General features: G+C 39.0%; 1 non-coding gene across 1 annotated transcript; it reads right to left on the bottom strand.

Moving 5' to 3' along the window:
- Nucleotides 1–15,501: 15,501 nt before the first annotated feature.
- LOC141637106 (small nucleolar RNA R71) lies at nucleotides 15,502–15,608 on the bottom strand. The gene has a single exon (XR_012541668.1). It is a non-coding gene; the product is annotated as a small nucleolar RNA R71 (small nucleolar RNA).
- Between the last annotated feature and the right edge of the window lie 11,216 nt (nucleotides 15,609–26,824).

The raw sequence follows: 26,824 nt of genomic DNA, 5'->3' as shown, positions 1-26,824 counted from the left end.
CAAATGAGAGAACCGACCCTTATATAGCCAAATGCTCCTTGGCTTCCAAGTCTAGTCTTTATTGTTTACATGAGTTCCTAGGTGCCTAGTTTTTAGCTTTGACTTAGGAATAAAAACTAGGTAATACTTTACAAAGAACTAGGCTAGACTTGGTAGAAAACTAGACAATGCATAAAAACTAGAATTAGGAAAACTAGGTGGTTCCAAGAACCTAGTACACGACCTCCACGGTCCATTGCACCTCCCTTGCGGTTTGTTTCAGTGTAGGGAAGTTCCTGGGGTTATTGAGTGGTGATCATGCAAATTTCCCACCCTTTGTTGGTGCCTAACCACGTTTTATTTGTCAAAGTTGTGGTGCTTAGATTAGAAACATCCTTGATGCCCTTAGACTCTCCCAGTTCGAGTACAACATCGTCTAAGGCATTGATATCCGCATCATCTCCTCCTCCTTTGAAAGGAATTATCCTCTATTCCGCAATCCCATTATCATCGATGTAAGGAGAGAGGTCACCTATGTTGAAGGTGGCTTGAACACCGTAGTCTCCTGGGAGTTCGATCTTGTAGGCATTATCACCGAACTTCGAAATCACTTTATAGGGACCTTCCGCGCGTGGCATTAACTTGTTTTTACGCTTGCTCGAAAACCGCTCTTTTCTCAGGTGAACCCATACCAAATCTCCCTCTTTGAAGACTCTAGGTGGGAGAGTCTTATTGGCCTTTCACTTGTACACTTCATTGATGGACTCAATCCTAGCTCGAACTTGCCTAGGCAGTTTGATGATTGGCTTTAACTATCCCTCCGCATCTTTATGAACTAGTTTGTCTTCTGGTAAAGGAATGGGGCCGAGTGGTAGGTAGGGGTTCACGCCATACACGATTTCAAATGGAGAGTGCTTTGTCGCGTATGTTGGAGATCGGTTGTAGGCGAACTCGGCATGAGCGAGTTTCAAATCCCAATCCTTTTGAGTCTTGCTTACGAGACGGCACAACAATGTGCCAAGAGTACGATTTGTCACCTCCGTTTGACCATGGGTTTGAGGATGGTGAGACGTGCTGAACAATAGCTTAGTTCCCACCTTCCTCCATTGAGTATTCCAAAAATAGCTCAAGAATTTGGAATCACGATCAGAGACTATCGTCTTTGGAATCCCATGAAGACGGAGTATCTCTCAAAAATAAAAATCAACCACGTTGCTAGCGTCATCCGTGTTGTGGCATGCTATGAAATGAGCCATCTTGGAAAAACGATCCACCACTACCATGATCGCGTCTTTACCTCTTTGAGTATGTGGTAAAGCAACAACAATGTCCATGGATACGTCCTCCCATGGCTGGCTAGGTATAGGCAATGGTGTGTATTCTCTGGGCTTGAAGGTACTCTTCGCCACGTGACAAGTGACACATTTCCGGATCACATTTTGTACGTCTCTTTGAATTCGAGTACAGTGGAAATGATCCTTTAAGACCTCCAAAGTCTTATTGACACCGAAGTGTCCACCATGTCCACCTCCATGAGCTTCCCGTATCAATAACTCTCGAACTTGATGTTTAGGCACACAAAGCCTATTTCCTTTGAAAAGAAAATCATTTTTAATGGCAAACTCGCCTTGTGTTCCCGACTTGCATTTTCCGAACAATTCGCCAAATCCAGGAGTGCCAATAAAGGTGCCTCACAAAGCTTTTGGATAATTGTCTGAAAGGCCTTTTGAGCGGCCTCGGTCCACAAAAATGCTCCTTTTTTCAAGCACTCGGTTATATGACTCGTGACGGTGCTGAAATCCCGAATAAACCTTCGATAGAACGAAGCAAGCCCTTGAAATTACCGAACTTCCGTGACAGATTTAGGAGTAGGCCATGATTTGATTGCCTCAATCATTGCTTGATCAACCGAAACTCCATTTTTAGAGACGACATAGCCGAGGCAGATGAGACTTTCGACTAAAAATGAACACTTCTCCTTTTTTCCATATAATTTCAGCCCGCGGAGTGTGTTGAACACCTCTCGAAGGTGTTTAAAATGTTCCTCTTCACTTCGACTGTAAACCAAGATGTCATCAAAATAGACTACCACAAACCTGCCGAAGAATGGTTTAGGTATCTAGTTCATGAGCCGCATAAAAGTACTTGGAGCATTAGTTAACCCGAATTGCATGACGGTCCATTGGTATCACCCATTCTTAGTCTTGAACGCGGTTTTCCATTCGTCTCCTTCCCGCATTCTTATTTGATGAAAACCACTCCTCAAGTCGATGCAACTCATCCGCCAAGTCTTGGAATAGGGAAGCGGTACTTGATAGTTATGTTGTTCACGGCTTGACTATCAATACACATCCGCTAAGTCCTATCCTTCTTTGGGATAAGGAGAGTAAGGATGGCACATGGACTTAGACTTTCACGAACATAACCTCGGTCCATTAACTCCTCTATTTGTCTTTACAACTCATTTGTCTCTGTTGGATTGAATCGATAGGCCGCTTTGTTTGGTAACAAAGCTCCAGGAATGAGATCGATTTTATTTTTGATTCCATGAATAAGGGGCAAACCCGATGGTAAATACTCGGGGGAAAACATCCTCGAATTCTCTTAAGAGTGCGGTTAGTTGGGCATTTTCGACCTCAACACTTGGTACCTCCTTGACCACCATCAAATAGACACAACCACCTTCCTTAATAACCTCACCAACTTCTTGTTCACTAGCAAACATGGTCATGCTAGCAGCCTTTCATTGTGTGGTACCCATAGATCGGACAACACCAGGCTCCATTGGTTTGAGAACAATCTTCTTACCCTTGTAGATCAATTCATAATCATTACTTCAACCATGGTGTATGACATTGCGATCAAATTGCTAAGGACGCCCTAAGAGTACATGGCATGCATCCATCGGCACTACATCACACAAGACCCGATCGGTATAAGTTCCCATAGTCAAAGCCACTTTCACTTGCTTGGTAACCTTCACCTTATTCCCGTCATCAAGCCAATGTCATGCATAGGGCTTGGGATGAGGTGTGGTATCCAACCCCAACTTATCCACCATTCTCTTTGAGGCCACATTAGTACAACTGCCTCCGTTGATGATTAGGCTACACCACTTGTCCTTTACTTGACACTTGGTGTGAAATATTTGGTCTCTTTGTTCCGCCTCAATTGGCGTGGATTGAGTGTGTAAGGATCGAAGAACCAAAGAACAATCGTAGTTAGGAGCGGCGTTAGTCTCGACATCCTCGTCTTCTTCCTCGTCTTCTCTCCCTTTGAGGTTGAACACATCACCCAACCGTTCCTCCTCATTGAATAACTCATCGCGAACGGCAACGGCTTCTCTTAGCGCGATGTTTATTTTATTTGGACACGCATTCTGAAGATGACCAAATCCTTGGCACTTAAAGCACCGCACCTTGGATAGACTTGTTTCCTTAGGAATGGGTATTTTGGGAGTGAAATTAGGAGTAGAAACCGGTTTGGGAGTAGTCTCGACATCACGACTACTCGGACTTCCCCTTAATCCTCCCTCGTTCCTCCAATTTCGGCTACTCTCTCCATAGGTCGATGTGAATTTAGCCTTCCTTTGAGCTTCAACCTTTAGACACAAGTTACACAAAGAATCGAAATCAGTGTAAGATTGTAATTCAATCGAATTGGCTATGTTACGATTTAATCCACGAAGAAATCCAGCGATCTTTAATTCTTCAGTCTCTTCCAACTCTCCCATCAGAGTGAGATTCTTAAACTCGTCGATGTATTCAGAGACACTAAGCCTCCCTTGGTTGAGATCGGCGATCTTACGATAAGTCGTAAGCCTATAAGTTGATGGAACATATCTCTTACGTATTTTGCTCTTGAGGGATTCCCAAGAGGTTATTTTCTCCTTTCCATCTCGCATACGCCTTGCTTTCAGGCCTTCGTACAACGACGAGGCTCCTCGACTAAGCTTTAGAATAGCGTGCTTGCAGCTTTTCTCTTCATCAAGACCTTTGAAATCAAACATACGTTCGATCTTCCGTTCCCATTCAAGGTAATCTTCGGGGTCCGTGCCTCCCACGAATTCAGGCAACTCACTCACCTTGAATTCTTCCATACTTCGTTCACCGCGACGTGATTGCCCACGTGGACTAAACTCTAAAAGATTTTGTAGTGCCTCTTTAAGGTTTTGAAGGAAGTTGGGATCATCAAAATCCATCGTAAATTTTTTTATTTTTTTTTTTTTTTTCACCGTTTCTTCCTCTACTTTTTTTTTTTTTTTTGTGAATAACAAATCAAGACCCTCGGATCGTCTCGAGTAGTGGAAATCAAGAGTTGTAGCTCTGATACCACAATTGATGCGTATCATAAGCGGAAGTCTTAATTTGGGCTAACAAATAAACGAAGGATCCGAATGCACTAGGTGCAACCCGAACAATCCGAGTCCTTGTAGCGAGAATAACTGAAAGGAAAGGATATTTGCTCGATCTAGACCTATAGATAAACCAATGGGTGAATTACTCGATACGTGTCAAGTAATCCAACTCAAACTCGGGATCGCGACCTTCGTTTCAGGAAAGGATTGAAACTCGTCGAGCCTTTGGTAGCCCTCTTACTCGTGTAAGCCACACGAAATAACAAGACAATTTTTTCACACAAGTGAATTTTTTCTCAAAACTTCATGCTTTAAAAATGACAGAACGGGCCCTTATATAGCCAAATTCTCCTTGTCCTCCAAGTCTAGTCTTTATTGTTTACATGAGTTCCTAGGTGCCTAGTTTTTAGCTTTGTCTTAGGAATAAAAACTAGGTAAGACTTTACAAAGAACTAGGCTAGACTTGGTAGAAAACTAGACAATGCATAAAAACTAAAATGTAGGAAAACTAGGTGGTTCCATGAACCTAGTACACGGCCTCCATGGTCTATTGCACCTCCCTTGCAGTTTATTTCGGTATAGGGAAGTTCCTTGGGTTCTTGAGTCGTGATCATGCAAATTTCCCGCCCCTTGTTCGTGCCTAACCATGTTTTATTTGTCAAAGTTGTGATGCTTGGATTCAAAACATCCTTGATGCCCTTAGACTCTCCCAATTGGAGTACGACATCATCTAAGGCATTGATATCCGCATCAATCTTGTACGAATAACAGTTCGGTCTTTAGGTCACGGAACCAAATGCCAAACTTTGTTACGTTCGAACTGTTGAAGCTCTTCTTGCATAACAACGATCCTATCTGGTTCTACAAGTGCTTCTTCGATATTTTTTTGCTCAATAGATGAGTGGAAGGAGTGAAATGAGCAAAAGTTGTTAAGCTTTCCACCAGTTCGAACTCCTTCATTTAAACTACCTAGAATGTTTTCCATTGGATGAGAATCTTTATATCTTCATTTATTAGAAACAGGAGGCACGTCGTCATTAGAACTTGGTTGCCTTTTTTGAATGATCGAGGTTCAAGCCTCGTTCCCCCTGAATCCAATCCCGGGGTTATAACAGAATCAGGTATAACTTTAGATCATGTTCCTTGATTTGGATTCGATGTTATATCATCATCAGCTATAACTTCAGTTTCCACTTGCTTGGATTGAGAAGAGTTTATAGTATCACCAACTATATTCTCAGTTCTCTTTCCTTTACCGTTCGATGGGCTTCCTTGTTCATCATTTGTGCCCTCAATTTCTTTATCATCTTCATCCAATTCTGGAAGATCATCCCCAGAAAGTCGAAAATCAGGTTCGTTCAAATTTTCTTCCTCATCCTGTTTAGCTTTATCAAACACATTATTCTCATAAAAAAAAACATGAACACTTTCTTCGATGCATAAGGTTCTCTTATTGAAAACCTTATATGCTTTGTTATGATTAGAATAGCCGACAAATATAGCTTCATCACTTCTGGGATCGAATTTGATTAATCTATTTTTACCATTATTAAGGACAAAACATTTACTCTCGAAGCAACGTAGATGTGAAATGTTCGGTTTACGTCCCCTATGAAGCTCATAAGCAGTCTTCTTGATAATAGGTCTAATGAAAGCTCGATTATGACCATAGCATGTAGTACTAATAGCTTCGGGCCAAAAATTACGTAGTAGACCACTACATAACAACAAAGTTGTGGACATGGGCCACCCGCGGCGCGCGCGGAAGCGCTTGAATAAGCGTGCATTTGTGAAGTAGCCACCAATTTTTATGGGAAATTAGAGCCGTTCGAATACCTCGTGCCATGTCAAGACACGAAGTAGTGACATGAACACTAAGAACTCGTTATCCTTTGCATTCTATGTCGAGAATGACTCTCGTGGATGCCAATGAACATGGATGTTCACAGAGATCTTGAGTAAGGGGCGAGGGTACGTATTTGGAAGTACTTTTACTGAACACCTAATCCCGCCCGCCTCGATAGCGGCCTCTACTAATGATTAGGGAAATCATTCATAGTTGATATGTCATGGATTATATGCATGAAATGCAACATCCAATAGATTAATCCGAGCATGTGAGATTAGACTATGTCGGTGAACACGTAATTTAGCAAATAATTTAGGTCGAGGTCGAGAGTTAGATTGATTACATGTGAAAGACAGAAAAATAAACCATACAAGAGCAATAAATAAACTGTAAATAAATTACAATAATTAAAATTACAATGATTACAACGGTTATCTGATTTACGTCAAAAATACACTTTTGACGGATTTCGAAGATGAAAGTAAAGGAAAAATAAAAGGTTAGAAATTAAAGTAATAAAATAGGTCAGATTACGGGCGACATTATGATTATTAATTAATTAAACACGTAATTAGAAACTATGTCAAAGCGAAAAAGAGTTCAGGGACAGAAATCATCTCAGAACAGGCGCAGCATCTGCTGCGTCTCTCGGACGGGTCGCAGCTCCGCCTGTGTCTGTTCTTAGGTTGAGTTCTTCTGTTAAGTCAGAACCGCAATCCGTAAATGATCTTTATTAAGTTTATGATTGATTATCTATTGGGAACTCGAGTAAAAGTGATTTAGCAGGTTATGTACATCCGTAACCGTCATAAAAGCGATAAAAAAGGATTAAAACGAATTAAGACGAGATAGAATTATTTACGGCGTCGGAAATAATTTATTTACTAAACTTGGACTTAAGATGATTGGAAAACGAAACAAAACAGAATATAAAAAGGATGTACAAAATACGAATCCCCGAAACTTGATATGGACAAATCGAGTTCCTAAAAATACGGGTTTGATTTAGCGACGAAAACCCGCAAATATTGAGTTATATGAGATTTATGTTTAAATAAAGCGTCATAATTGAAAGGGAATTACTAAAAGATGATTATATACTAAAAGACGAAAGAAAATAAGACGAAAAATAACAAAACAATGGAAACCCGAGGAAGAAGAAGAAGAGTAGGAGCAGCAAGCAGCCTCTGGAAGAGGTGCAGCATGTACTGCGACTCTTCGAAGAGGTGCAGCTCCTGCTGCATTTCTTCTCGAAGTCTGATTTCCGCTGTTTTGTAAAAACAGTTTTACAAAAAAGTTTTATGATTGGTTTTGAGTATACTTTTGACGTAAACCTTACATTAATTTGTACAAAAATAAAAACATAAATTAAAAGTGGGATTTACACCCTCAGACTTATATGTTTGACGGAACGAGATTTAACTAAGTTAACATTAGTGATTGCTCGACTCGAATGTATGTAGAAAGTGTCGTCGTTAGAGGATTTTAGATTAATATTTGATTTATGTGTAGTGGTCAAATTGGTCGGTCATGCATCGTGACTGGTACTCAGTATGATCTGAGCATACGTAGTCGACTGATCAAGCACGTAGGCGTCGAAAGCTTAGAGTAAGGTCTAAAATGCAAAGGGGGAAAGAAGGGCGGACACTCGTGTGAACAATATGGAGACCGGAGGTCTCTATTTATACCAAAAAAATGTGAAGAGTTTTGGAATGATACAAACTTTGGAAAGAAATCACGGAAATATTCCGTAAACAGCCAAAGAGGGCTGAGGAAGAGGCACAGCAGCTGCTGCAGTCCTTTCAAGAAGCGCATCATCTGCTGCAACATTTCCTAGAGGTTTCCTCCTCCGAAAGAAAGATTTCCGCGTTTCTATTATGGAATTGCTGTAGATCTATACTTCCTTATTCCGTAAAATATGATATACGGAAGATATTTTACCAAAAGATATAAAATTTGACTTGGGAACAAATATCTGCAATATTCTAGAACATTCCGACTCGGCATTTTAAACGGTTTTTTAAAAAATGAAACGATTTTTAACCCGGACTCCAAATGAACTCTAATTACTGTCAAAACCACCGTATCGGTACGTAGATGACGACCAAGGGATGGGCTCAAGTGTTTGAGGTATCACCTGATGATAAACTTACGGACTGTCATAAATCATTTCGCGTACCAAAAATACGGCCCAATCATCACTGGGTGGTTGGCGGGAAGTGTGGAAACGAGGTATCTACAGAGCCCCCAGTTTGTCTATAATATTGGATTAACTATAATATTGGATTGGTCTTGGTGATTGTTGATAGTATAATGTTGATTGATTGTGTAATTGTTTGTGATCTTCGGGGTGTGTCCCTGGCTGAGTGCAGTCAGTTGCGGGATTGCCTTCATGCCCTTGATTCTCCTTCTGTGGAACCCGCCACAGAAGGGATGTGCACATTAATGAACATGGGTTTATCGCTCGATGGAGATGAGCGGGGTTAAGGAGGGAACGGCCGCGGTCCCCCACTGGCGGCGAGGAGTACTTGTTGTGATGAATACTCTGGCAGGGCTACACACTTCTGTGTGTAGTCAGATATGTGGAGATAGGGTGGAGTTGTAATGATTGAGTTTGTGTGTTTGAGTTGTTTACGTTGTGGTTTCATATCAGCTGTTGTTTTTATGTAATTAGTACTGACCCCGTTTAAATGTTTTAAAAACTGTGGTGATCCATCCGGGGATGGTGAGCAGTTATTGAGCAGGTATGAGACGATGCGCATGGGTTAGTTGGGATGAGTCACCACGCTGTAGTTTTAGAAGTCTTCCGCTGTGTCGAACCCTTTTTGTTGTTTAGTAGTTGACAGTTTTGAAAACCTTGTATTTTCGTTTAATAGTTTTGGAGTTTGGTTGTATCACTTAAACGTTATTATCATTTAAGTATGTTTCGTTATTGTCTATTTAAGTATCATTGCCTCGGAAAACCGGGTTGGTGGCGTTCTCATACCTTAAGTGGTCCTGGTAAGGCACTTGGAGTATGGGGGTGCCACAACATGGGAGAAGACACCATCAGATCGAGAAACATATCACGCCCCCTGTCCCAAGAATAAAGAAGCAGATCCGCCTAACGAAGGGAGCAACCATGTCCATCAACCAAACTGATATCAACCTCCCTAGCACCAGAGATCCCGACCTATAGCAGATGTCCAATAAGGTGTCGCAACTAGGTTATCCCGATGCTTAACGCCCACAGTACCTGTAAAACCCCCATATACCAAGGAGCCTTAACAAAATCTTCCCTAGCATATAAGGGCGTTACCATCTCGGTTGCCCGAGGACAGTAATAATCAAATGTCGATAAAACAACAATTAAGTTATGCAACAAATGATTAACAAAACTACTGATATAAAAGATACAACTCAAAACCACTATGTGAACTACTTCCGTTGTTACTTGTGAAATACTCATCCCGCCAAGCACCCAGCTAACATCCAGACCACAACCTGCTAAGACTGACTGCTCACCATAAGGGATCACGGCAGACACAACAGAAACAAACAAAAAGACAAAACCACACAAGGTCAGTAACTGAAGAAACACACCAACAACCACAGATACAACACGGGAACAACAAAACATACACACATCACATCTCCTCCAACCAATCACCGTCACCGACTGTCCACTGGACCAGCCCTGCCAGTGGGGGACCGCAGTCGTTCCCACTTAAGCCCTGCTAATCAAACTGAGCAATTAACCCATGTCCATTAATGTGCACATCCCCTCCCATGGCAGGTTCCACGGAGGGCGAACTACGGGCGTGAAGCCACTCCCGCAAGTGACTCCACTCAGCCGAGGACGCACCTCGAGAACCATAGACAAACAATCATAATTAGCTGCACCAAAACAACGATAAACGAAACAACACAACACCAACCAACTATCACAATTAGTCAATCACATCGACACTACAACAGCCAAACCACATCAAAAGACACTCTAGACAACCAAAAGTACTGAGTAGGCGAACCTACCTTTAGCGCACCGCAGCGATCCCGCTTCCGATCACGAGACACCAATCAACCAAGCAACACATCTATAAAAATATTCCAACCATCTATCACTATCGCTACAAGCCTAACACAAAACAACGATGACGATGATGATGACGATAACATACCTAAGCATAGCAATCCGGCGTCAAGACCTCTACCTGACTCAAGCAACCCATCCCCATGGCATAAGCATCTTCAAGGACTCCTATGAAAGGAACTATTGTGAAAGGGAGAAGAAGAGACGTCATCTAGGTTTAGGAAATGAAGTGCGGAAATGATTTGAGGTTTCACGAAACACGATTTATAATTCATCGCTGCAAACCCGTTACTCGATCGAGTAACTGACTTACTCGGTCGAGTGACCTCTACTCGATCGAGCTCCCAAGCTACTCGAACGATCAGCCTTCGCTAGATCGAGTAAATCACAAACTAAGGCTCACACCGTCACCAGTCATCGCTCGTAAAGTTTCCGAAGGTTAAGATATGTGTCTAAGGTCGGTCAACGGGTCCCTAAAAGGGCGGGTATTACAGTTTTCTCCCCTTAAAAGGAACTTCATCCCCGATATTCAACTCATCCTCACCCGTGATACATGACAACAAAACCAAGGTCAACACCACCGTCTACCTGACACAGTTCACATAACTGTTTAGAAATACCATCCCCCTACATATGTTCATCAGACATCATCATCATCGTTCGCCTTAGCACACAACACGCCTCTCAGCTAATCACCCACTTCCTTTTTGCATCACTGAAGACATACTAACCACAATAACGACTAACTCAACTATCCCCTGCACTCACTACATTCTATTATTCAAACGTACACCAACACAATTATCCGACTATACTTTCATTCATCACTCGTCAACAATTACCAATTACAAAACATACAAAACAATGGTCCTACTATAGATTAACAACAATACACAATTCATTCCACCCTATTACTTTAACCACACAACAATTCTACCAAAAATACCACTACTGCTAATAACATCTAATTCTCAAGCCAACATAACGAATAATTACCGAAAATAAAGTTTACAATATGCTATTTTATTCAACAATTATAAACTCTTACTCAATTGCACAATAACCACTATAAAACTATTCAAACAATCATTCACATATTTTAAAATACCACAAAAGTACTGTAAAATTGTTATAATTACGTCATTTTTCCTTTGCGACATTACTCTTCCTCTCTTAAAAGGAACTTCGTCCCCGAAGTTCACCATCAAACAACTTTCCCGTCCCTCAAACCGATACATATTATACCATACTGACATTACTCACAACCACAAGGCAACCTTGACTCATACTTTTGACATTACCCAAATAAACTCGAATAAATTTAAAATCACTGAAATCGTGTCTCACACCACAAGATATACCATTACCAACTAGCACACAAGTCATCTATTTATTGTTATATGATCACACCAATTATGCAACAACATTGAAATCATTGTACACTACTTCTCTAAGGTAGCTTAATATAGAATACAAAATTATAAAAATACCACCGAATGTTGTATAAATTAATCAATATGCATGTTCGACTAATGACAGCCAGGACACTTCCTTGACATCACGTAAACATGACTCACATGAAATATATATACATATACACCTATTATCAATTTGAACAACACCACCGGCAATTTCCACCGACTATCAAACATGGCAAGAATTATTTAGAAGATATATATATGTGTGACCATACCATATTGCAACAAGAGTTACAATCGTCAAATATTACGTTACCTGAATTAATTTAATTTGGCATTTTCAATATGTAGACATAACATGGAAACTCGTATAAATCGCACCACCACATGTAATAATATAACCACCATAGACACTTAAACAATGATATAAGACACCCTCAACAAGAATTGACATAACAATATCCAAAAACATGATGATTATACCAAATTTTAAAATGTAACTAAGCTGTAACAGTGATACTCGATCGAGCTCGTAGGGCACTCGATCGAGCTGCACTTACTCGATCGAGTTCATCAGCTACTTGATTGAGTGGGCTGAGATCAGAACAGTTTTCCTATGCCAGCCCTGCAGTTACTCGATCGAGTGAGGGGCACTCGATCGAGTACCCACATGTCGAAAATTTGCTTAACAAGCCATGTCAAACCAAACAATAAGATAAACATGAGTCGTGACGTCTCCCCTACTCCAAAGTCCTGCATAAACAGTGTAAAAGTACTCAAAATACGGCCTTATGGCCAACGTACATACCAAAGTCTAATAAAGTACCACCAACAAGGACAAATACTATCCACTACAAATCCATGAAACGATAGAAAAAGAAAAGGAGTATCATCACTCCACATCCCACTTATCCATGACCTCGTCACCACCACTAGATATGCCCGCTCCTGCTGCATCATAACCTGTGACACCACCAACACCAGCATCCGCGCCCACACACCATGGGGCCAAGCAACCATAGGTAAATGACTGAGGCACTCCCCAGGTAGATCTCTTCACGCCAAAAGAGTGGAAGACTCCACTGTCGTCCCCAACGCCTCGCCACCACACCGGTTGAGCTCCCTCGGTCCCGATGCCCTGTACAACTGCCATCTCGTGGAGGTTCCAGAGGGTCAAGGTAGAAGACATCCTCTCCGTGAGCTTGCTCACTCTCATCTCAGGCTAAGGTAGGAAGGGTAACCGGGAAATTGGTACTGTGGCGGCACAGGCTGCTCTGGCTGGGTCTCAGCCATCCTCTTTCTCATCCGACGTGGTCCTCTCCCCACTCTATGTTGGGCATCCTCCGGTATAACATGATCCCCTTTCGTCGGCTCGGGCATCACTGATGTGACCATAAATAGAGCATATTTCGTCCCCAAATTAGCCTTGTTCCCATGCTTTTTAGTGCATATTTGGGTCATTTATTGTCTTTAGTTCTTTGTTTTGCATTTTATTTGAGGTTTTGTGTCCTTGGTAGGAAAGGAGTGCAAACCTTGCATTTTCATGGCAAAACGACACTAAATTGATTGAATTCAATGACCAAGCATCAAGGAGAGACAAGATTAGAAGGCCTTTGTACATACTATAGTAGATGGGCAATGATGAGAAAAGATCCTTCCATCCCCGAGGAAATCCCCAAGGATTTTATGAAGAAAAGGGAAGAAAAGAAGAAGAAATGTGACTGTCCAGCAATCCGTGCGGATTGTCCTGAAGACGCCCGTCCTCCACCTCCACAATCCGAGCGTCTTCACTCCAAGACGCCCGGGAAACAACCCAGAAGACGCCCGTCTTCTCCCAAAGACGCTCGGGCAGCAACTCACGAATCCGGCCGTCTCGTGCCTAAGATGCACGGATTCCAAGGCAGCACAATTTCGTTTCTTCAAGCTTCAAGAAAGATGCCCATCTTTCCAAAAATACTGGCGTTTCCCTAAGTAGGGACTTAATCGTCATTTAAGCCCTTAGTTAACCCTAATTCCTACACCTAATCCCCACTATAAATACCCCATTAGTCTAATTAGAAGAGCATGTTCTTCTTAGCAATCTCTAGTATAGTTAATATCAATCAAATCTCTCTTTAATATTGTACTTAACAATTAATCAAGTTTTAGTACAAGTTTTATTTCCTTAGTCTCTCTTTTGTTCATCCTTTATTTTGGGTACTTGAAGATTATTTGGGTTTTTATTGTGATATTGACAACCTCTCAATCAAGCATCAAGTACTTCTCTTATTCTTTGCTTTATTATTGGAATCATTAGTAGGTATAATTCTCTTAATCCTTTTTTAATGATTGCTAATTACTTTCATTTGTTCATCATGTTTCAGTTTCTTGGTATGATTGACAACCTTGCTAGCATGTTCAACATGATAATGAGTGAGTAGTTCCATAGCTAGGGTTAATGGGTAATTAGGGGAAACCAACATGGGGAATGATTCATGCTTAAATTAATATGCTTTCATGGTTTATTTGCTTGCTTGTTATGATCACAACTCATGCACATGTTATGTTTGATGAAATGCGAGCCTATGAATCCTTGCATTTTTTACCCATCACCTATCTTTTCAATGAGACTTGTAAGACACAAAACAACTCGAGTCTCATTAGACCATGCATGTTGTTGAGTAGGGAAGACTAAGTCGACTTGTAGGTGTTGTACAATCTAATCGATTCGGCTCCGGGACCCAAACTCTCCTAGGATTGTAAGATATAACCCAACTTAATCCATCACAACAATAGTTGCTTGCTTATAATTTGAGAACATGTTTGTATGATCAATTCCCATGAATCCCCTATGACCCCATGATACCCTAGTGCTTTTTATCAATTGTTTACAACCCTTTTCAATTCATCTTGCTTGTTTACTTTCATTACTATTTAGTTTAGTGACCTTCTACATCAACCCAAATTGTGACACCCCTAAGACACCACTAGTTGCACTAGAAATCTCATTTCAATTACGTCCCTTGGGATCCGACCTCTACTTGCCTCTTTACTAATTGTAGGGTTGTTTGTGAAGCTATAAATTGTATTTTGGTCTACGTGCTCCTAACGACAAGTTACCGAAAAGATTTAGTCCCGACCAAAAATGGCGATGTTACCGGGGACGGTGTTAACTTGATTTAGATTTTCTTATATTGTTATTAGTTGTGTCTTTCTTTGCCTAGGGGAAATAAAACTCCTCAAGGTTTGTTCTAATTTTTTTCGAGTTGTTTGATATTTTGCATGTCTAGAAGGTCACAAGGTGACTTGTTACCTTTTGATCGTGAAATTGAAAGAACTTTGACAACCAATAGAAGATTTGCTAGGAGAAATTTGAGAGGTATTGGTGAGGTTGTAGATATTCAACCAACTATTGAGTTCATCAACCCTTTTGCAAGAGAAGGTGAGGAGAACCCAACACAAAATACAACCCACAATGCCTAAGTTTTCGTCACATTCCGTACCCACCGAGGAGAACCTACCCAATGGTACTCCCACACCACAACATCTAACCGGAAATTTCATTGACAAATCCGCATTTATCCAATTAGTCGAAAGAAGCCAATTTGGGGGGATGCCTAGTGAAGACCCTCACTCTCATATGGAGGCTTTTTGCGATTATTGTGATGCGATTTCTTAAACCGGTGTAACTCAAGACCAAATTCGATGGGTTTTATTTCCTTTTTCTCTAATTGACACCGCGAAACAATGGTTGAAGAGCCTTGATAAGGCCACTCTCGGAATTGATTCTTGGAAAAAGTTGGCTCTAGCTTTCTACAAAAAGTTCTACCCACCGGAAAAGACTAACATGCTAAGAGCTCAAATTACGGGTTTTAAGCAAAGGGATGAAGAATCTTTGTATGAAGCTTGGGAGCGGTTCAAAGGAATTTGTCGCTCATGTCCTCACCATGGACTTAGCGAGTGGTTCTTGGTACAACAATTTTGGAATGGTCTATATGAAGATTCAAGGAACATTCTCAACATGGGATCAAATGGAATGTTCACCGAAGTTGATGACAATCAAACTTGGAACAAAATTGAGGAAATGGCGGTTCATAACTCACAATATAGTAGACCTCGCAAGGCTACTAGAGGAGGAAAGCATGAAGTGGACTCTGTTACTCAATTGGGTGCTCAACTTAGTGCTCACATTGATACCATCAATTTGAAGTTTGAAAAGGTTATGGCTAGACTTGAAGAAGCCTCAAAATCACCAAAGCATCATGTTAATGCCATGACGGCATCTTCATCAATCCCAAGTGGGATATGTGAGAATTGTGGAACTTTGGGACATGACCCAAGTGAATGTAGGGGAACAAATGAACAAGTGAATGCTTTCCAAGCATACAAGAGTGGTACCCCTTATTCCAACTATTACAATAAAAACACCAAATTCCATCCAAATCTCTCATACAAAAGCCAAAATGTTCAAAACCCTCAAACAACATACACCCCACCTCCCATGAGAAACCAAAATCAAAGACCCTTTTACAACCAAAACCAGGGTTACCAAAATCAATCTCCATACAATCAACAAAATGACCAAGGTTTTGATGTTCAAAAAGCGGTCCTTCAAATGCAAAAGAATCAACAAGAGTTTTTCACTCAAATGCAAAAGGATAGTCAAGCAAAGGAAACCACCATCAACAACATCCTAGCGCACACCAAAATGTTGGAAACCCAATTGACTCAACTAGCATCTTCAAGCTCACAAAGACAAAAGGGGCAATTACCACCTCAAAGTAATCCCCCAAGACATGAAACGGTTAGTGCCATTCACTTGAGAAGTGGTACAAGGTATGAAGCACCGAAGAAGCAAGTTGAGGATAAAGTTGTGGAAGCTAGTGACAAGGAAGAAATTGTGCAAAACTCCAAGGATGGAGAACCATCAAAAGAAAAAATCTCAAGGAAAAATGAAGACAAGGTCAAGGAGAAGGAGCCCATTGTGATTAGACTTCCTTTTCCAAGTCCTCAAGCCAAGCCCAAATTTGATGACCAACTTGGAAAATTTATGGAAATTGTGAAGAATTTGGAAGTCTCAATTCCTTTCACGGAATTAATCAATCACGTGCCGGCCTATGCGAAATACATGAAAGACATCCTCACAAAGAATAAGTCGATCCGGAAGCTTGAGACTATCGCTTTCACTAAGGTGAGTAGTGCAATACTTCAAGGGAGTTCACCTCCAAAACTCAAGGATACGGGAAGCTTCTCAATATCGTGTACCATTGGCGACACCACGATCAACAATGCCTTATGTGATCTAGGGGCTACTGTGAGTGTTATGCCGTACTCGATGAGTAAAAGGTTGGGGATGGGAGAGCTTAAATGCACCAATATCACACTCCAAATGGTCGATAGATCGACGAAGACACCATTAGGGATATGGGAAGATGTTCCCATACGAATTGGGAAATTTTTCATCCCGGTGGACTTTGTCATTGTTGATATGGAAGAAGACTCCAACATTCCAATCATTCTAGGAAGACCTTTCTTACACATCGCGGGTGCGGTGATTGATGTTAAACATGGAGAGCTCACTCTAGAAGTGGGAGATGATAGTATAACTTTCAATCTTGATAAGACCATGAGAGCTCCCCATTTGCATGAACCATGTTTTATGATTGATCATTATAGCTGGAAGGATGATAGGAAGAAGTCGGAACTCAAACGGAAGAAGAAAATTGAAGATGCTCCATTCAAAGAGCAAGTGAATTATAACAAAGAGAGCTTGCAAAGCTCACCAAAGTCAAGCAATGAAGAAGATGGCCCCATTGGCCAAAACGAGATAATGGGAGAGTTGTCTCTATCAACTCAAGAGATCTTTAGTGATCAAGTAGATGAAGTTTGTGGTCTTTGGGACGATGAGTTTGAAGGGATTTTCAATCCCTATATTGGTAATGCTATTGATCAAGACCGACAACAAGGGCAAAGATCTATTGAAGATCTTTATCATGACAATGAACACTACAAGAAAAACGCGGGAAACAGACGGAAAAATAAAGCCCATACTGACGGCATTTCCGTCAGTATTGCAATTTCCTGACGGAAATTCTGTCAGTAATCAGGGTCAGCTTATTTCGTCAGTAAAATACCTGTACTGACGGAATTTCCGTCAGTCTTCCAAAAAACTGACGGATCTTTGACGGAAAATCCGTCTTTATTTATAGCTCAATAGTGACGGAATTTCCGTCAGTGTTTCTCATTACTGACAGATTTTCCGTCAGTGGTGTCTAGACACGTGGCATTCCACGTAAGTTTCTGAAATCAAATTAACAGAGGGTAGTGAGGGATTTTCCGTCAGTATTTTGCTTTTTACTGACGGAATTTCCGTCAGTGTGTAGACACGTGGCACATTTCTGTTAATTCTGGAAAAATGATGGAGAAAAACAGTGACGGAAATTCCGTCGGTAAAAAGAAAATACTGACGGAATTTCCGTCATATTTATTAAAAAACAGGAGAGGATACAGCAGCCTGCTGCCCAGCCACGATGCTTTTTTTGCATCGTTTCAAATACAGCCTGCTGCCCAGCCACGATGCCTATTTGCATCGTTTCCAATATAAACAAAACCTGCAAAACACATCCAATCGTCGACCGCCAAGCGGGAATCCATTTCACGTCGACCGCTAATGCGGGAATCAATAGACAACAAAAGAGAAGGGGACGCAAATTGTTTTACATAAAAACATAGTCAAATTTGTACATTGTCTCACTAATTAAACAGAGAATTATTTTACCATGTCTTTCATACTTACTAGACGACAATACTAACTAAACTAAAGTTCTAACCTAAAGGCTCTAACCTAAAGGCTCTAACTTAAAGGCTCTAAGTGTTTATAGGGTCAATAAAACTACCACCAATACCTCCAAACCCGTCATCACCACCCCCAAAGTCATCCCGTCTATGTGGAGTAAATTGTGAACACGTGTTTGGGGGTTGAGATGCTTGCAAATCAGCCCAAGCCTTTCTCATTGCCGCCATTTCTTCACTGTTCACGAACTGTCTTTCAAGAGCAACTCGAGCGGATCGCTCATCATTCATTTGGGTGGAAAGTCAGAAATCATGCTAGGAGCATAAGATAAAGACCGTCGGCCATCTTTGTTAGGAGGAAGATCATACCATATTTGGGCCCCTGTATCTCCCGTCCCAAACATCCGGTTCTTCTCGTCAAAGCCTCCTACAGACCTTGTAGTAGGCCCGAATCTCGTCGGAGACTGTCCAGTGGCAATGGCGACTCATCTCCTCTTGGAAATCACGCTTTGAAAAAAATAGAAAATCGTCGAAATGATATATATATATATATATATATATATATATATATATATATATATATATACCTATCTTTATAAGAAAGAGATTATCGTTCTTTGTAATAAAAATAAATATTAAATTAAATTCAATAATTTACCTCAATATCAGCCGCTCGAGGGTTAACCCACTCGCCCTTCTTATTTTTCTTCGTCTTCATGAACATCTTGTGGGGGGTGGCCTCTTGACCCTGAAATTATTATGGAAACATCAACAACACCTTGAACGTGCCCCCATGACATCTCATTAAGGATGAGAGTTTGGTGGAGTCCTCCCTAAACCACCATTTGTAAATATTTCTAACTCCTAACTCGCATTTTAATTCTCATATTGCATTTTTTGTCATTTTTGGATTTTCATGCCTTGATCAAGATAATTATCATGTTTGAAAGAAGTGAGGGAGGGACTAATGATTTCAATTAATGCGTAGTGCTTTAGCTTAGTGTGGGGATATCAATTGCCTAGGCTATCCATGCCTTAGTAGTGCCCCCACAATGAAGAACACGATATTTTGAAGAATGAAAAATGACGCGGGATATGCAAGTACACGGATGGAACTGAATCCGGGTAAAAGGGGTAGAATCCGAGCGTTTTTAAGAGAACCCACCCGTCTTCAGGCAACCCGGGCGTCTTGGTCAGAATCCGCTCGTCCTTCATGAGCTGAATTTTTGAAATTTTAGGACTGTTAGCAAATCCGGGCGGCCTGCAAAAGAATCCGCCCGTCCTCAAAAAGACGCCCGTCCTGAAAGAGAAGACGCCTGTCTTTTTGGCTGAGAAAAACAAGAAAATCCCTGGAAAGGAATCCGCCCGTCTTCACTTAAAGACGCCCGTCCCGCAGCTGAACAATCCGAGCGTCTTTGCTCAAAGACGCCCGTCTTTAGGCGAGGATTTCTCAACCCAGAATAGACAGAATCCGGGCGTCCCGAAGGAAAGCCGCCCGTCTTCCCCCTGCATTTCAAAATTTTCGGGTCTTTTATAAACCCCCTCCCACATTCATTTCTTCATTCCTTCATTCAAAACACTACCCATAAACCCCAAAACTCAAAACCCTCAACCTCTCCATCACAAAAACAAGATTTCCTCAACCACATTCATCAAAATCAAATCTAAACACCCTTCTAACAAAAATTAATCACTCCTCTTTCAACAAAAATCAAACCAAGCACCAAAATCTTCAACCTTTGAGTCGATTTTTGAATTTATAAAGGCAAAGCCTTTCATCTTAAAATCGATTTGGGTACACTTGGAAATTTAAGATTTTCACTCTTTTCTTGGTTCAAGCATCAATGGCAAGGACAAAAGGAGCAACAAAGGCACCAAAGGCAAAGGCACTCTCAACAAGACAAAAGAGTCTTCAAGCAAAGAAAGCCTCATTGGCTATGGTGGTAGCTAGCTCAAACTTGGAAGTGCAACAAGAACAACCTCCCTTGGAAGCAACAACATCCACTACTCCGGAAATTGCTCAACTTTCGAGCTATCCGGAGGTAATTTTCATTTCCAAATCCCATAGGGAAACTTTTGCCAAGTTTGCTAGAAAATCCTTTCTATCCACCAAGTTTATTTGTGAAGATGCCTTAGATAATTTGGGTGTCCTTGAGCAAACTAGAGCCTTCTTTAAAGCCGTTGGAGAAATTGTTTACAACAAAAGAATTGACATACCCCTCCCTTACCTTAGAATTCTTGAGTTCTTTGAAAGTTACAAAGGTTGAGACTATGGAAAACATCGAGTTCCGACTAGCCAATGTTAGTAGGCGCATCTCCTTTTAGGAAATGAGTAAAGCTTTGGGCCTTGATGATTCACATAGTTATTTCAAGAATGTTGGCAAGTATGATCCCGCTCCTCTTTGGGAGGCGATTTCTGGAAGGAAATTTGAGAACTATCATGCTAGTCGCGCTCTATTAGTCCACCATCCGGGCATTAGAGTGTGGCACAAGGTCATAGGGAACACCATCATTGCAAGAAAAGACACCAACCACTTTACCAAGCTCGATTTTGTTCTTCTTGAGTCGGCCTTAAACATTGGAAGGGAATTCACCAAGCCTTTCAACTCTCTAAGGCTTTTGGTGGATAGACGGCTAAATGTTGATTGTGGGAAGCAAGGCACTACCGTTATTGTGAATGGAGGTCTAGTCACTCTTTTGGCTAAATACTTTGATCCGAACTTCAACAAGGATAGCAAGTATGTAGCGAAAAAGGGTGGTCATCTCATTGATATTGATACTGTGATAAACAAATACAAGTAGGTCTCTCATAACCCTCTTGACACCAAGTATGGGTGGCTCACTAGTGAGGCTAGATCTTTTACTTTGCCTTCGAAGATTTGTCGTTTAAGTGTCCATCGGACCAACTATCTCCGTCCCCTCTCAAAAGAAGCCGAATACATTATCCGACAACAAAGGGATAAAATTGAAATGCCCTCCTCTTCCATTGTCACACCACCCTATCCTTTCAAGTACCAAGAGTTCAAACCCGAAGGTGTTGAAGCAAGCAAAGATTATATGACTCTTCTTATGCAAGAGATGCACAAGCAAGCTTTCAAGGATCGGGAAGATGCTTACTTAGCCCAATATCCACCCCACCTTCATTTAGCTAGGCAAGGACTCCTTGATCCTTCATGTCCTTTGTCTAGTTGGGCGGATAGGGAAGTCTTCTTTCCGAGTGCATCTACGGGACGCCGAGTCGATAGCTAAGCACACTACGATAGGTCCTCCCATTTATAGTCTGGCCCAACCCATAAAGCGGAACCGCACACAACCAAGCAGAAGAGTCAAACCAAGGTAATTATTATTACTATTATTATTATTATTATTATTAATATTATTATTAGGGTTATTTAATTGAAATACTCTAAACTATTCGGGTGCTTCTCAAAATACTCTGAATTGTAATTTAACTACTAATATACCCAACCATTGCACTCTTTTCTTTCCCTAAAATAGGTGGAAGGGCTACCTGTCGAACTGGCCATTACTCATCTTGTTCCCTTTACTTTTACAAAACACAATTGCTCTTCTCCAAACGGCCATTACCCATCTGATTCAAGACACCCTAATTTAACTTTTGCAAAGTATTTTTCCGTATCAGCTATCTAAACTTATTTGATGGCTTTACATGTATTGTCTCACACCATTAGTCCAAACAAAATCTCCCGAATGGAGTTTGCTTCATAACTGGATGAAGAACTGGCTCAAATATATTAAATGGTACAATAAGAAGACCAAAACGTAGCATTCTAAAGAGACATCAAAGTTGACAAAATATAAGTTGTTTCATAAACTATTTTATATGAAATTAAATATATCCCAGAATCGGATTTGCAGCTCAACTGGAAACCAAAAAAATTAAGTTCAAAAACCAGAAAACAAATTTAAATTGGAAATGTCATTAGAAAAAAACTATTTAATTTGCTAAACAACAATATTTGTGGTGATAATGATATGTGTAATGGCTAAGGTTCTAGTCTTAATGGTTAAAGTTTTATTCTTTTTTGAAAAAAAAAAAGTAAGCATATCAAAGTGAAACAATAAGAGTAAAATTTGCAAACAAAAATTTAATAAAGAAACCCCCAATTTAAATTTGAAAAAGAAAACTGGAATTCATTATTCATTACTAGATCCAATATTTGACAACAGCTTGTGAAGAACTGAGTTTAATATCACTCTTTCAAGTAGATATGAAAATTCTTAGCCATTTTTGAGGTTTTTTTAACTGATTTTGTTGTTTATTCGATTATCTGGGTGAAATTGGTGATTTATTATGTAATTAGCTGTTAATTGGGTATTTGTGTGCTTTTTGAATGTTTTTTGGGTAATTTGAATTGGGGTTTTTCTGGGTTTTAGCAAGGAAGCTAATGTTTAGTGCTTTGTATAGGAAGGAAGGAAGATGAAGATCATAGGGAGAAGAGAGGGACCCGTACTTGAATTTACCTGCTATTACAAGTTAATAAAGAGCTAATTCTATTCAAAGCGGAGAGGTGCAATAGTTGAGTATATTGATAGTTAAATTATAGTTTGTAGTATTTTGAGAAGCACCCCAATAGTTTGGAGTATTTTCATTAAATAACCCTTCTTCTTCTTCTTCTTATTATTATTATTATTATTATTATTATTATTATTATTATTATTATTATTATTATTATTATTATTATTATTATTATTATTATTATTATTATTATTATTATTATTATTATTATTATTATTATTATTATTATTATTATTATTATTATTATTATTATTATTATTATTATTATTATTATTATTATTATTATTATTATTATTATTATTATTATTATTATTATTATTATTATTATTATTATTATTATTATTATTATTATTATTATTATTATTATTATTATTATTATTATTATTATTATTATTATTATTATTGTTATTATTATTGTTATTATTATTATTATTATTATTATTATTGTTATTATTATTATTATTATTATTATTGTTATTATTATTATTATTATTGTTATTATTATTATTATTATTATGACTATTATTATTATTGTTATTATTATTATTATTTTATTATTCCGTGTCAGACATAACTCGTATAAATGCAATATAATATAATTTTATAAAGGGTAATTTGATAACTTATACCTTGAATAAGTCACTTTTTCAAATCTTATACCTAAGATAATTTTCTTTAAAATCTTATACCTAAAATAACGTTTTCTTCCAAACTTGATACCAAATCTTAAAAAAATCCCTAAATTAACGATTTTGCCTTTACTAATTTGATGGTTTTTTGTGGTGGTAATGGTGGATGTGTGTGTTAATACTTAATAGATGAGGCAAATGATGACAATGTTTAATTAGCAAGGGTAAGATTGTCAATTCAAGGCTTTTTTTCATATTTGGTATCAAGTTTGGAAGAAAATGTTATTTTAGGTATAAGATTTTAAAGAAAGTTATCTTAAGTATAAGATTTGAAAAAGTGACTTATTTAAGGTATAAGTTATCAAATTACCCTTTTATAAAATATATTTACCCATTTAGGGTTTACTAGCCTTTGATCAAGGTAATAAAATACTGGGTATTGATCTCTCCCCCCCCCCGTAAATGAATTTCATCCCCGAAATTTGCCCCACTCTCTCCTTTACTCAAGTCCCATCACTGATTCTCATGCACTGTCTCCTTTATAAACATCACACTTGTAACAACCCCATTTATCCAAGAGCCTTAACTAGGCCTTCCTAGATAAAAGGAATTGTTACCATCTCGGTTGCCCGAGGTAAATGATACAAATTAAAACAAACCAAAGTACTTTAATAACTTTAACTGAAATAACGGTTTTATTACATTGCCAACCGTTTAAATTTAAATCTTAAGATTACAATTTACTATGCAGCGGAAATTACATAAATAAAGTTGGATAAGTTAACTAAGTGATCTTGACAGAAACTATGATCCAACTCGAGCTCACGTCCCAATGCTCCCAAGTCAGCTAGTCTCAAGCACCTGCAAGTCTGCTCCCTATTTATGGTTCATCACAGGTGTTCACGAATACATTGACAACCACGAGGTTGAGTAGGATAATAACACAACATTATATTAAAATACAACATAACATATGCAATCACGTGGAATAAATACCACCACCAATTCTCCCATCATATTCACCCAAGTCGTCCGGGTCCTTAACCGAGGCTCCACCACACCGTCGTCCCGCCAAATCCTTGCCCGGGGATAAACACAAATGTCGCCCAAGTCCGAGACTGAGGATATCTCATAACTCATATATTGTCATCCCAGTCCGAGGCTGAGGATATCCAATAAAATAATATGTCAATACGAATATTCCCGTCCAATAATAAACAACCACAATAATCCAAAAGTAATAATAATTTACGCATCCATTTATCCATTCAATTACATAAAATAAAACGAGTTGAGTAGTTATCCTACCTCGCAGCAAATATAATCCGATAGCAAATCCAATTAAGCAGCTCAAGCACGACTCAGAAACACTTCACCTCAAAACCGTCACCTAATAGCAATTATAATAATAATTACAATTACTAACTAAACTAATTATAAAATAATTAAACTAATTATAAAATAATTAAACTAATTATAAACTACTTATATTAATTATATTATTACGTAATTTAATAATTATAAACTCGTCTTAAATCAAACCAAACCCGTGAATTCCCGACATCCAAAACCCGTTCTACACTAATTCAACCAACTAATAATAAAATATCTCAAAGTCACATATATCATCCTATACAGACATGTCAACACAGCCACCACCCTAGGCCCCAACGTGAGCCACCTACTAGCACGGCAGCCACCACCCAGCCACGCTATACGGTAACAGCAACCCCAACATGGCCCAGCTAACACCGTGGTCATCACTGACCCCTGGTGGCAACAGAGACACACTAGACCACCACCCATCTCCGGTAAGTCCACCCTAACACCCAACTAGCAACGACATCAACAATAGAGCAAAACACGTTCCCGTATTACCTAACACCACCACGCACCACCATCAGCCACCACCGTGGTCTCCTCCGACCCACGGTGGTCCACCTGCTGCACCCCCGTCCCCTGGTCACGGTCTTAGTCAAGCACGAAGAGTCAGGTTAGCCATACATTCACATGTTACTGTAAACACCAACACAACACTCACCTTTCGAATTTCCGTCCACCACTACGCTACCCACCACTTTTGACAGTCCCCGACTACCCACAGAGGTTAATGCACCACCACGGACCAGCCCCAGCCCAGGTCCGGTCTTAAAGCAGTTGAATAAAGGGTTAAACCGTGTATACTCACACGCCACAACCGACAACCACCAAACGAACACACTAAAATTACACAGCCTTTAGGCCGGTTAACGTCGCTCAAGGGTAAGTCCGGCGAGGCCACGGTGGTCTTGGGTCGAGGTCATGGTCAAGGCAAAACATACGGTGGTCTCGAGTGGCTGTTAAAATAGTTACGAAATTCTATTCAAGTTGAGTTTACCTGCTATTACAAGTTAATAAAGAGCTAATTCTATTCAAAGCGGAGAGGTGCAATAGTTGAGTATATTGATAGTTAAATTATAGTTTGTAGTATTTTGAGAAGCACCCCAATAGTTTGGAGTATTTTCATTAAATAACCCTTATTATTATTATTATTATTATTATTATTATTATTATTATTATTATTATTATTATTATTATTATTATTATTATTATTATTATTATTATTATTATTATTATTATTATAATTATTATTATTATTATTATTATTATTATTATTATTATTATTATTATTATTATTATTATTATTATTATTATTACTATTACTATTATTATTATTATTATTATTATTTTTTTTTTTTTTTGCAAGAAAGGTATTTTCTTATTATATTCCAAAAGAAAGAATACAAGAGAATTAATATTATTATTATTATTGTTATTATTATTATTATTATTATTATTATTATTATTATTATTATTATTATTATTATTATTATTATTATTATTATTATTATTATTATTATTATTATTATTATTATTATTATTATTATTATTATTATTATTATTATTATTATTATTATTATTATTATTATTATTATTATTATTATTATTATTATTATTATTATTATTATTATTATTATTATTATTATTACTATAACTATAATTGTTATATTACTACTCGGAAATCGGAGTATGCATCCCTAGGTCCACATGGCCCATAACACATTTCCGACTTAAATTCTTATTTTATTATATTATTATTCCGTCTTATTCACAGTTATTGATTATAAACGTCATAATTAACTATTAAAAAATGCTCGAACGTAAATACG

This window comes from Silene latifolia, chromosome Y (genome assembly GCF_048544455.1).
Source record: "Silene latifolia isolate original U9 population chromosome Y, ASM4854445v1, whole genome shotgun sequence".
NCBI lineage: Eukaryota > Viridiplantae > Streptophyta > Magnoliopsida > Caryophyllales > Caryophyllaceae > Silene > Silene latifolia.
Note: the sequence above shows the minus strand (reverse complement) of the source record. Positions and strands in the feature narration are given on the sequence as shown.